Source organism: Chiloscyllium plagiosum, chromosome 14 (assembly GCF_004010195.1).
Source record: "Chiloscyllium plagiosum isolate BGI_BamShark_2017 chromosome 14, ASM401019v2, whole genome shotgun sequence".
In the NCBI taxonomy this organism is placed as follows: domain Eukaryota; kingdom Metazoa; phylum Chordata; class Chondrichthyes; order Orectolobiformes; family Hemiscylliidae; genus Chiloscyllium; species Chiloscyllium plagiosum.
Window position 1 is genome coordinate 58974511 of NC_057723.1, and position 13829 is coordinate 58988339.

Sequence of the window (13829 nt, forward strand, 5' to 3'; positions counted from 1 at the left end):
CCCCTCTCCCTTCCACGTTCCACCCCAACCCAGCCCACTCCACCACCCCCCCTCCCTGCATGACTCCACCCACCCTGCCCCCGCCCCTGCCCCCCAAATGGAGATAGCAGCTGACTGAACACCAACAGCAAGACTGCTGCTGTGTTTTGGGGGGTGAGTCTCAAAATATCACACACACACATGCAGCCACACACACAACTTTTTGACAAATTCTCACTTTGCCATGTACAGGACAATGTTGGAGATATTATCTGGGGAAGGAGGGTTTAGGGTACACCCCTGTGTAGAACTCCAGTGAAAGTGTGGGGAGAGAGAGAGAGAGAGGGTAGGAGGACATTCATTTGGAAATGGTATCTGGGCTCCCATCAATGTCCAGGACTGTTCTCAGCAGCATTTCAGTAAGCCAAATTCACTTTTAATCATTGTAAACAAAAGACACGATCAGCAGTGGGAACACGTCTTTGATTTAATGCTTCTATCGGATTTGAGATCTTCTTCGGATAATCCGAAATTCGGATAATTGATATTAGGATAATTGTGGTTCCTCTGTATTTCCAGTCAATATTTGGCAAGTTAAAGTTCCCCGTAACAACTACCCTGCTACTCTTGCTCCAATCCAGAATCATCTTTGCTATCCTTTCCTCGAGATCTCTGGAACTATTTGGAGGCCTGTAGAAAACCCCCCAACAGTGTGACTCTCTTTTCCTCTTTCTAACCTCAGCCCATAGTTCCTCAGTAGACAAGTCCTTAAACATCCTTTCTGCCACTGTAATATTGTCCTTGACTAACAATGCCACACATCCTCCTCTTTTACCATCTTCTCTATTCTTACTGAAACATCTAAATCCCAGAACCTGCAACAACCATTCCTGTCCCTGCTCTATCCATGTCTTCGAAATGACCACGACATCGAAATCCTAGGTACCAACCCATGCTGCAAGTTGACCCACCTAATTCTGGATGCTCCTGGTGTTGAAATAGATACACCGAGAACCACATTCCTGCTTGCCAATGAACTCTTGCAATCTTCAAACCTCATTTCTGACCTCGTTACTCTTAACCTCCTGGACACTGGAACTACAATTTAGGATCCCATTACCTGATGAATTAGTTTAAACCCTCCCAAAGAGTATTAGCAAATTCCAGCCCCCCAGAATATTGGTACCCCTCTGGTTCAGGTGTGCTGCAGTTCTTCATGATAGCCATCAGGTTGACTGGAATTCTGAAGAATCTCCTTTTGACTTTTGAATCATCAGTAACCCTTGAATGCTTCAGAATGTGCATGAATGGTGCCTTGAAATGCTTTAGCATCCTCTGTGATAACAGTGAACCTGCCAGAGGTAATGATTTGCAGTTTTTCTCTGCAGACCAATCAGCTATAAGAGACAGTGAATATGTGAACTGTCCATTTAACATTTCCCAGCCTTGAATGTCAGTGTGCTCTCTTGTATAGCTGATACAAATAATACTCTTTCTCTGCAGAGATGTGTGGAATCATCACTAATTCTGTAATCTCACTCACTAAGTAGATTTTACTATGGAATGACATGTGTAGGCCAAGACTTAGCACATCTCTTGCAGATTGTGTTCAGCCTCAGTATTGTCCATACATTGGCTGAGGTCATCAATTTCACTATTCAAGGATTCCTGAAGCTATCTATAGTCAAGGAATTGGTAGCTTGTAAAAAATGAGCAATGCTTGGCAATTACAATGCTTGTTCATCCTTGGGATGTCTGAAGAGGCTATTCATTCTCTCATGAGTATGTCTTTACCAAATCTGACAGTAAAAATTATACAACAGCAGACATTATAACAGTGCATATAAAACTATATTAATAAAAGTGAATGGTAATTTACAGTGATGTAGCACCTGTTGTAAACTTAAGTGCCTTCAATGTATTTTCTTCTTTCTCTCATGCTCCATGTCGAGGAACAACGCATTTTCCCCACCTGGGATGGAGGGAACCTTCTCTTTGGTTGGTCCTGTTGCCTTGGAAGACTTGGATAGTTGGCAAAGGCATCTTTGGACCTAGTAGGCTCAGGTCTGCTGACAATCTCTTGGCCAGATGCAGATTTGAAGATGTGGTTTGTGGCCCCGCAGAGGTGTCATGACCACAGGGGATGCCTAGTATGGAGGGGGAATCTTTTGACAGAAAAGTTCAAAAGCTTTCCCAATGTCCTTGTAGAACCCATGGTTTTCTTCATAGTGGAGAGTAACTAAATAGCCACAGGGTATTGACAGAGCAGTGGGGTTGCAGAGGGAAGATGAGAGGTGAAAAGGAGCACCGGCATTGGGAGGAGATATGTGGTGTATAAAGGGATCTGTGAAAATTGTGGGAAGATGGGGGATATGAGAGAGAAAGGGTGATATGAGGGAGATTGGTGAAATATGAGGGAGAATGGTGGGATATGAGGGAGAATGTTAGCATTTGAGGGAGGATAATGGGATGTAGAGTCATAGAGTCATAGAGTTGTACAGCACTGAAATACACCCTTCGGTCCAACTCGTCCATGCTGACCAGATATCCCAACCCAATCTAGCCCCACCTGCCAGCACCTGGGCCATATCCCTCAAAACCCTTCCTATTCATATACCCATCCAGTTGTCTTTTAAATTGTACTAGCATCCACCACTTCCTCTGGCTGCTCATTCCATACACGTATCACCATCTGTGTGAAAAAGTTGCCCCTTAGGTCTCTTTTATATCTTTCCCCTTTCACCCAAACCTATGCCCTCTACTTCTGGACGCTCCCACCCCTGGGAAAAAGCTTTGTCTATTTATCCTATCTCTGCCCCTCATGATTTTATAAACCTCTATAAGGTCACCCATCAGCCTCTGATGCTCTAATGAAAATAGCCCCAGCCTGTTCAGCCTCTTCCTATAGCTTAAATCCTCCAAACCTGGCAACATCCTTGAAAATATTTTCTGAACCCTTTCAAGTTTCACAACATCTTTAGAGTTTATATGGATATAGAGGATGTCAGGAGTATGGGACAATGGAGGAAATGAAGGGCCATGGGAGCATGGAAGGGGAATTATAATACATTAAGTGATAGAGGGGGATATGGGGGAGCATGAAGAATGGGGTTATGGACAGGATATTGGGCTGGATGGGAGAGTGGCAGGGATAAGGGCTATGGTGTATGACACTCATTTACATGTCCCAGCTAATGGAGGCACAAATTGTAGACTGTCCAGTTCAGCATCCAGTTCACCAGTCCAGCCTGCCTTTGATACCTGCTTGGGCAGGTGCTGCCAGGTTGGAAGCTAGATTCCAATAGGATCTACCCAAATTGGGATTCCTGCCTCAAAGATAAAAACCCACTCTGAAGGATCTCCACTTTTCATGCAATCAGAGATCCAGGCCACCCAGAAGTTGCAATAGTTCACACAAACATTTCATTAGTTTTGAAACTCCCTTTTTTCTTCACTTTCTACTGAGAAATAATTATTTGTATAAATTTGAATGTAAAAGTCTAACAAAGTTCATCATTTGAACAGCATTTTTGAGGGTTTAATGGACTAATCACAAAAAAACCTTTTTATTTTGCCTTGTCCACCAATGCCTAGTCTACCAACTCTGAATAGACTGATCTTAAGTAACTGAAAATAACTGCAAAATCTATCCAAAATCTTTTAGTAGTAGCAGTGGTGTGAATTGACTAAGTGTGTCTTTGTTATCTTAAGATCAGCTTTGGTTTAAGAGCCTCTGTGAAGGCCCACAAACAGAGAGGATCATTAGAAACTTGTCATAGAGATTATTCAATTGTGGGGGATGTGACTCCTCCTGAGGCAGGGTCACTCTCTACTGCAATATTTGTTAAGCAAATACAGATTGATTGTTTCTTGTCTGCTGAATGGAAGTTACACTTGTATTCCTTGATGCATTAGTCTGATTTGCCCAAATACTAAATGGTGAAAAAGTGCCACCAAGTGAGAACTCCTACCCAAAGTTTATCTTTTCAGTCCATAACAATCAAACTCTTATGTTGCAAATTCATCATTAGAATCTTACATTGTAATAGCCAGAACCACATATGATTGTTTAATATTTCTCCTCTTACGTAGTGGTTTATGAATCACAATGTCATTTGCAATTTAAAAAGTATTTGAAGTAATTTCTCCTTTTATGCCTCTTTCATTTTTCATTATTCCTGTCTTCATATTATCAAGGTACCTTCCCTGCTCTCTCTGTAGATCCTTTTTCAGAACTCATTATGTTGGTTTAAGAATGTGCTTGCTTGGCTGGAAAATTAGTTTCTTTTCAATCACAGAACAGCCTATTGAATTTTGCCTCTTTTAAATTCTGTGAAACATAGAGTGGAGTAAGCAGCCAATAGTTCAAACGTTTGTTAAGTTTTTCTTTAGGAAGCATTTAGGGACTTAAGAAATACAGGATATCATTTAGAATTTTATTTTATTTACCTTTTGCAATTTTCTGTTTTCCACCCAGTTCCTATTATCACTTTTAATGGGACACATCAGTCTGGGATCTTAATCACAGATTTGAATCAAAGTACATCATAAAAGGATAAAGAGTGGTTTGGGAAGTGGCTAACAAAATATAATTAATTTTTTTTGAAAAGAACTACTAAAGGACCTTTTGAGAATTACATTTTAATGATTCATTTCCCAAAGTGTACAACATTTCCCTTGGTTAAATAGTTACTGTCTGCTTCCTGACACAGCTCATTGTTCTTATTCCACCTTTGGGATAAGTTTCTAAATAACATTACGTTCTTAAGCTGTCTATCTGAACAGTAACTGTGGCCTACATGCTAAACATTTTCCCTTTATTTGGTTCCATTTTAGGTAATCTCTGAATAAAGCTAATTGACTGAGTCATGTAACATAAGCCAGGCATAATTGCTAAATGTAGCCACAATTGCAGTTTTCAATGAAAAACTTCTGACCTTTGGAATGTAATGATGACATTTTGTTGTGAAATGCTCGTTTTGTTTTAGTTGGATACGCATTAGAAAAGAGCACCTATTCCTGTTCACACACATGGTGATGATGTATTGAGATTAAAACCAATTGGTTTCTGTTTCATTTTGTTACATTAGGTACCAATTATGTTTTACATTCACTCAATCTAATTTCAGAGGAACAGCCTAAATTAAAATGAAAACATAAAAACTGAAAGGAGAACGTCTTGTCATCTGAGATTTCATTAAAACTTTCAGTTCGTAAAAGCTCCAATGTCTAGAATTACCAAAAACGTATCAAGATAACATTATGGGCAAATACTGCCAGTTATGCCTGACTCATGTTCCATGACTAAATGTTGAGATTAACATTGTGGATATCTGAGAAAGAAATAGTAGTTACTGTGAATACTCAACAGGTCCAGGAGCATCTGTGTAAAGAGAAACAAGGGTGGCAACATATGAAGGTGAGAGGTCATGGCCACTGGTTGCAGGGTCAGGAAAAACCCTTGTGTAGCCTCGTTTTAGGATTTTGCCTCATATTGTTTCACTCAGGCATTTGATGGGTTAGTGGCAGTTCTTGTCCTATGATCAAAGACACTGAGGTTGTACACATTCCTGATGAAGGGCTGATGCCCGAAATATTGACCTCCTGCTCCTCGGATGCTGCCTGCCCTGCTGTGCTTTTCCAGCGCCACAAATTTCAACATTGACTCTCCAGCATCTGCAGTCCTCACTTTCTCTCAGACTCTCCTGCTGATAACTGTCATCCAAGATGGACACTGTCTCTGGAACGCACCATAGAGATTGCTTTTGAATGATTTAGGCAGTGAAATTGTGTTATTTTGGAGACAACTAATTTACTCTATAGTTTTATGGGAGATAGAACATAGAAAAGTATGGCACAGAATAGGCCCTTTGGCCCACGATGTTGTGCCGAGGTTTAATCCTAATCTAAAGTATAGTAACTTAACCTACGCACCCCTCAACTCACTGCTATCCATGTGCATGACCACCAGTCACTTAAATGTCCCCAATGACTCTGCTTCCACCACCTCAGCTGGCAACGCATTCCATGCATTCACAACTCTCTGCGTAAAGAACCTACTTCTGAAGTCTCATTTATACCTTCCTCCTAGTATCTTCAAACTCTGACTCCTCGTACCAGTCAATCCTGACTCCTCGTACCAGTCTCTGGCTATTGACTCTATTTATTCCACTCATTATTTTGTACACCTCAAACAGGTCTCCTCTCTACCTCCATCTCTCCAGAGAGAAAGGTCCGAGCTTATTCAATCTTTCTTCATAAGGCAAGACCTCCAGTCTAGGCAGCATCCTGGTACACCTTCTTTGCACCCTCTCCAAAGCCTCTGTATCTTTCCAATAGTAGGGTGACCAGAGCTGGACACAATATTCCAAGTGTGCTCTCACCAGGGACTTGCAGAGCTGCAGCAAAACCTTGCAGCTCTTAAATGCGATCCCCCTGTTAATGAAAGCCAAAACACCATATGCTTTCTTAACAACCCTATCCACTTGGGCGGCAACTTTGAGGGATCTGTGTACTTGCACACCCAGATCCCTTTAGTCCTCCACGCTACCAGGAATCCTGTCTTTAATCCTATATTCAACATTCGAGTTCGACTTTCCAAAATGCATCACTTTGTCTTTATCCAGGTTGAACTCCATCTGCCATTTCTCAGCCCAGCCCAGATGCATTGTTATCATTGAAAGCCCATTGACCTTGCTGAATAGCAGAAAGGGATCATAAGAAATATCCTTGGTTATTGAGCAGTCAGCCTTGGTGTGTCATCAAAGCCTGAAGGTGATGGGCACTGATGACTGTTTAGTGATTAAAAAAAACCTGGGTGCACAATGGATTCTGGGTAGTTACCAAGCTGAACCTCTTGCGGGGGTCACATACAAATGACACTTTCAGAAAATGGTAACACTCACCATTGTGCTCTTTTTCGCTGTTCACATGGAGAGCCTGCAGAGTCACATGTTTGCAATAGGTGATTCCCTGAGCTACTGTCAATTCTACTATGCTGGCAAATCCCTTCATCTGGTCTTTCCTTCTTCAGAAGATAGGGATGAGGTTACACTGTCCTCATATACACTGATAGATCTGTACATGAACAATTTTGAGATGTTGCTGTTATTTCCTGGAAGAATCTACTGGCAACGAATGTGAGGACAACAGTGACCCTCCTGTCTACTAAGATGATTGTTCTCATTGTGCTTTGAGCCACTGATTCAACATCAAGGATGTGACACAATGCCATGGTAACCATCTTAGTGAATACACTGCTTCTGGCCCATGACTAAAAAGGAGCTGTGCTCCTAGACCATCTTCTATCTGCCCCTTTTCATGAAGAGCCCTCCTTCTTTTCTCTTTACACAGAACTTCTCCTCTCTGCTAATTCCTCTCATGAACTGGCCATGGTGCAGAATAAGAGATACTTCAAAGAATTAATTCCATATCTGTGACCTTTTCTTCTTTGGGTATAGCAAATATCACAAAATAGCGATAGCAACTCACATCAGAACATCCATAAAGATTTACCTTTGTAACAATAAGTCAAAAAAACCCATCTGCAACTTGTTAAACAGTCCTTTAGTTATCATCAAAACAGGGCTAATCTTGCTTCACAATGCTTGTTGTTTCAGATGAAGGTGAGGCTTGCATGCGCATTGACCAAATGTAGGGTCCTAGCGTTGCATCAGCATGTTCAGGTAAGTTGTACCGTCGTGACTGTGATTCACTGCCCTCTCTGCAGTAACATCAACAGTATACCACACACTTGAAAATTGGTGGTAGGCATGCAAAAAGGGGCTATGCAACACAACATCAGGCTTGGACTTTATGTTGAAAATATATAGTTTATAGCAATTTACAGCAAGTGTAAGACTTCTACCTAACTATTGAAATCACTTATGATGTTTTATGTCAATAGAGATTCAAGCACTAATGTAGAAATGGGTTTAGGTTAGCAACACAAGATAGGCAGTATCGCATCTGCTGCCTGTTATACAACCTGCAGTCAATGGAATTAAATATCAGGTAGCATGTGTAAGTCCCTTTGATTCTTATCCATTTTGTGCTACCATGACAGTTTATTGGCAAGCAAATATCATGCATTTTAAAATCATGAAATCACTCCTAACATTTCTTTCTTCCAATATAAATATTTATGTCCATGTATATAATGAAAACTGCCTATGTAAACTTGTCACCATATAATGGTCTTTGGTTAGTAGGTTTTTTTTTACATTAATAGGGAAGGGTGTGATTACAACCACGTATAATTGATATTGACAGCTTTCATTATAAATGTAGCTACGGGAAGTTACAACGGCAGAACTGACAGGAAATTAGTGCAGATGTAGGATTTTCAAGATCTTACTATAACAATTACCAGTCAGCTTCTTGTCGTAGTGCACTCTTTTTCATTCTTACCTTTATAAGCTGTCTTCATGTTATTATTTCTCTTTGTGGCAGTACTTCTTTGGCTTTGGCACTTTTGCTCATCCCTCTCCTTTCTACATTTTCTTCTTTTACTTCTTTCTTTTTCTCTTGTTCTTGGTGTTATGGAATAGCTATATTTGGGTTTGATTTTGTGCTTCAAGTGTGGTCTCTGTGGTTTTCTGCTCAGCACTTTTCCAGTCATATATGGTTCTAGAAGCCTGCCACTGTTAGCTTATTCCCAAAACCCTTCACCTTCCTTCTACCCCTAATTCTCATTACTATCCCATTCCCTTTGAAAAAACAATTCACCTTTGCCCTCCTTTCTCTTTATCGGTATTGTTATCCAGTTAACCCTTAATCAACCATTCTATCTGATTCTACTCTCAATTTACCCCAAGGACATTTGGTACCCTCTAATCAATTTCCTCCTCACCGTCCACCCCAAAATTCTTCTATTTTTCCCAAAATACTTTTATATACTTGAAAAGGACTGAGCATTTTTAAAAAAAAAATCAAATTAAAATAAAGAGGTTGTTTTTCTTGCTTTGTCTGCCTCTCTCTCAATTTCTCTTTCTGTCTGAAGTGCATTAGAAATTATGTTATTACAGCTGTAATCCATTGAAATATGCTGTCATGAGAATATGTGTGCAATAGTTAGTTGTCTTCAGAATTTAACTGATTACTTTTTGAAAAAAAAAGCAAGATTAAAATAATGTATAAAATTTATATATAGAATATTTTAAAGGCGGAAATCGGCTGTTTCCTGTTAGGCAAGGGTATCAAAGGTTATATCAGAGTGATAGATGGGAACGTGGAATTTGGAGCACAAACAGACCAACCATAATCTTACTGAATGGCAGCAATAGGCTTGAAGGCCAAATGGTCCACTTTTGCTTCAATTCATCCATTCAAATGTAAAGCAAGACAAGTTTTGTTTTCATTTTTGATTCTCCCCCTTACCAGTCTCGTTTTCTCTTATCTCTAGAATATTTTGGGACCTTCTAAACATTTTTAAAACATAAAACGAAGGCTACAATAGATGCCGTAATCAGAATGAAGTTTTTTAAAGTCAATGGCAGAATATATTTCAGTTTAATAATGCTTACAACATTTGCAAGGTAGAGGCTTTCATCAAGTAATTTTGAAAAACTCTTGACAACTCATAGCAACTGAAACTAGCAATGCAAAGACGCTGATATTCAGTGCAGCAAATTGAACAGAACTGGTGGATTTGAAAAACTCTGCACATAATCAGAATGAGGCAGTCACATTCACTTAAAATGTCACAGTGTTAGCGAAAAACATCATATCCAAACCCAAAAGTTTGGGCTTGGGCTTTAAGCTTTATTGTGAAGAAAAAGGCAATTTGTACAATATCATGCTAATGCAAAATATGTATGATGTCTTTAAAAATTGGATAAACCCCTTAACTAGACAATATCTTCAATTCCTGTAGAAAAGCATCAGGGAGCAGTAAAGGAGAGTGTTTGTAAATCCTACCGACAGATTTGGCAACCTAATGGTCAGATAGCACTATCATAATCATTTTCTGGTGACATTTTTTCCAAAACAACAGATTTTGTTATTGGGAGAAAGTGAAGACTGCAGATGCCAGAGATCAGAGTTGAGACTGTGGTGCTGGAAAAGCACAGCAGGTCAGGCAGCATCCAAAAAGCAGGAGAATCGATGTTTTGGGCATAAGCCCTCTTCATGTATGAGGCTTGTGGGCCAGGGGGCTGAGAGATAAATGGGATGGGGCAGAGCGGAGGGGAAGGTAGCTGGGAATGTGATAGGTAGATGAAAGTGGAGGGGGGCGGGGTGAAATTGATAGATTGGAGAGGAGGGTGGAGTGGATAGGTGGGAAGGAAAACGGACAGGTCAAGAGGGCAGTGCCAAGTTGGAGGCTTTGGACTGTGATAAGGTGGGGGGAAGGGAAATGCAGAAACTGGTGAAATCTACGTTGATCCCATGTGGTTGCAGAAGATGAGGCATTCTTCTTCCAGGCATCAGGTGATTAGGATTTGGCGATGGAGGAGGCCCAGGACCTGCATGTCCTTGGTGGAGTGGGAGGGGGAGTTGAAGTATTCAGCAATGGGGCAGTGGGATTGGTTGTTGCTGATGTCCCAGAGATGTTCTCTGAAATGATCCACAAGTTGGCATGTTGTCTCCCCAATGTAGCAAAGACCACATTGAGTGCAATGGATACAGTAGATGACGTGTGTGGAAAAATAGATAAATTTCTATAAAATGTAGAAGGATCCTTTGGGGCCCTGGGCGGTGGTGAGGGGGAGGTGTGGATACAGGATGAGCCCTATTATAAGAGTAGACTTTATACTGGTTCATTTGAAATTTTCAAGACTGATTTTTAAACTGGGTTTCAAGGGATAAAATCAAAAATGTGTCAATGGGGTTGAAGTTTAGATAAGCCACTGAATAAAACAGATTGAATTGCCTACTCCTGTATCTGCATATGGGAATTTGAGCATGAAAGTTTAAGAACTTTGACTGTAATACAATTATGGATATGTTGGGATAAAGATGAATTGTTTGTGCCAGTGTTGGACTGGAATGTACCAAGTTAAAAATCACACAACACCAGGTTATAGTCCAACAGGTTTATTCGGAAGCACTAGCTTTCGGAGCGCTGCTTCTTCAACCACCGGATGAAGGAGCAGCGTTCTGAAAGCTAGTGCTTCCGAATAAACCTGTTGGACTATCACCTGGTGTTGTGTGATTTTTAACTTTGGAATAAGAATGTTTCCTTTTACAATGAATGTTTTTCAGTATTTGAATCTTCATCATCTCTTAAATGTTTTTAGAATTTAACTTGTTCAAACTTTGCAAGACATTATTTTTCAATGATAGCACAATTGCAGAGTTCTGATTGGCAAAGGTACAGGATAGTAGGCCTCTACATGATGAATAAAATACTGGGATTTCTCTCTTTCTCTCTTTCCTGTTGAGATGGGAGCCTTTCTGATTAATCCTTCTCAGGCAATTCCTCAGGATTGAGGATTTCCTGCTATCCGACTTGCACAAACGGTTCTGAAATAGATTCATGCAACACAGAAAAGGCTTCTCAACCCATTGGGTCTGCACCAACATAACTATCACCAAAAGTGCTAATCCCAATTTACCGCACATGTCCCATTTCCTTGAATGTTATGATAGTTGAACTGCTCATCCAAATGTTTTTTTAAAGATTGTAAGGTTTCCGGCCTCCACTACCCTCCTAGGCAGTGCATTCCAGAATCCCACTACCTGCTGAATGAAAATGTTTTCTCTCAAATCCCCTCTGAATCTACTGGCTCTTACCCTGAAACTATGCCTGCTTGTGATGGCACTGACATGGCACTTAGCAACCTGTAATTTCCTGTTTGATCCCTACCAACCTTCTTGAAAAGTGGAACCACATTAGCCGTCCTCTGGTACATCCCCATAGCCAGACAGGAATTAAATGTTTGTGTCAAAGCCCTTGCATTTTCTTGCCTCACCTCCCACAACAGCCTGGACTGTAATTCATCTGGGCCATGGAATTTTAAGCCCGACAGAGCCTCCAATGCCATTCCAATTTGTATGTCAAACTATGCAAGCTCCTCACAGTCCCTTTTCCTGAATTCCATACCCATATATTTCTTTTCCAGTGTGAAGACTGAAGAGAAGTATTCACTTAACACCTTTTCAAAATCCTGTGTCTTCACACACAGCCTGCCCCCTTTGGTATCTAATGGGCCTTACTCTTTCCCTAGTTAACCATTTCTCTTTAATGTATTTATAAGGTACCTTAGGATTCTCCTTAATCCTGTTCAGAAGTCCTATCTCATGCCCCCTTCTTACTCTTCTAATTATTTTCTTAAATTCCCTCCTGCACTACCTGTGTTTCTTCATGGCCGGAGCTGAATTGCTCCCTTTGGATTTGCTATAAGTCTTTCTCTTCTTCCTCATCCAATCCTGAACTGTCCTATACACCTAGGGTTCTCTGAACTTATTACTACTATATTTCAGTCTGAAGGGTACATGTTGGACATGTGCTCTCCACAATTCATTTTTGAATGCTCCCTATTGCTCCACTGTAGACTTACCCACAAGGAGCTGTTCCCAGTCAACTGTGACCAGATCCTGTTTTATTTTAATAAAAGCTGCTTTCCACCAATCCAAAGTAGATAAGCAGGAGGCTGCAAGAACACAGCAAGCCAGGCAGTATCAGGAGCTGGAGAAGATTGGAGAATGTTTTGGGTATAAACCTCATTCGTGAAGAAGGGTTATATCCGAAACTAATTTCTCCACTTCCTGATACTGCCTGGCTTGCTGTGTTCTTCCAGCCCTTGCTTGTCTACTTTGGATCCCAGAATCTGCAGTTTTTTTTGTCTCTTTCCTCCAATCCAAAGTCAACGTTTGCAGGCCCTTTTCTTTGTCCAGAACAAATTTGAACTGTATGGTGTTGTGGTTGTTATCGCTAAAATGTTTTCCATTGCTGCATAGAACACTTGTCCAACTTTTATCTCCAGTATGAGATCCAGCAATATGCCATCCCTTGTCGGGCCTTCTACATATTGATACAAAAATATCCCCTGGATACATTGCAAGAAATCCGCCCCTTGTAAACCCTTAACACGATGATTATCCCATATGATATTGAAAAATTTGAAATCCCCGAGTATAATTACCTGATTATTATACTTACACATCTCTGTGAATTGTTGACATATTTGATCCTCTATTTCCTGCTGACTCTTTGGGGCTGATAATACACTCCCAGTAAAGTGGCTTCCCCCTTAACATTCCTAAGTTCTACTCACAAAGCCTTGTTTGAGGAACATCTCTCCTTATTGCAATAATTGCCTCCTTAATTAGGAGTGCTACACCACCACCATTTTTACACCCTCTTCTGTTTCGAGTAAAGATCCTATAACCTGGAATTTTGAGTTACCAGTTCCCTCAATCTTGTGATGACAACAACACCATATTTCCATTTGTCAATCCACACCATTAAATCATCAATCTTATGTATTATACTCCTAGCATTAAAGACCATCCAGCCTTTCCTTAATCTCTTGACACTCTATATAGCTGAACTCACTGTGACTTGGTTCCTTTTCTGTAGCATGGTGTGTCTGTGTTTCATTAATACTCTGTGTTGAAATAGCTGATACTTTGAATGATCTGCAAACTCTGCATTGGTCAGGTAGATGCTAAGTGATGTTAGAAGGGTTGTGCAGAAGGTGTTTTGGAGATTGTATGCTTAACTGTCCTCCTTAAATTTGCTTCTGACAATTCACCGCCATCTAGTTCTGGACTCCCCCCCACCCCAAAGAAAAGGCCTTACACAGAGATGTGTAAGTATAATGATCAGGTAATTATACTCGGGGATTTCAAATTTTCCAATATCATGTGGGATAATCATAGTGTTAAGGGTTTACAAGGGGCGGATT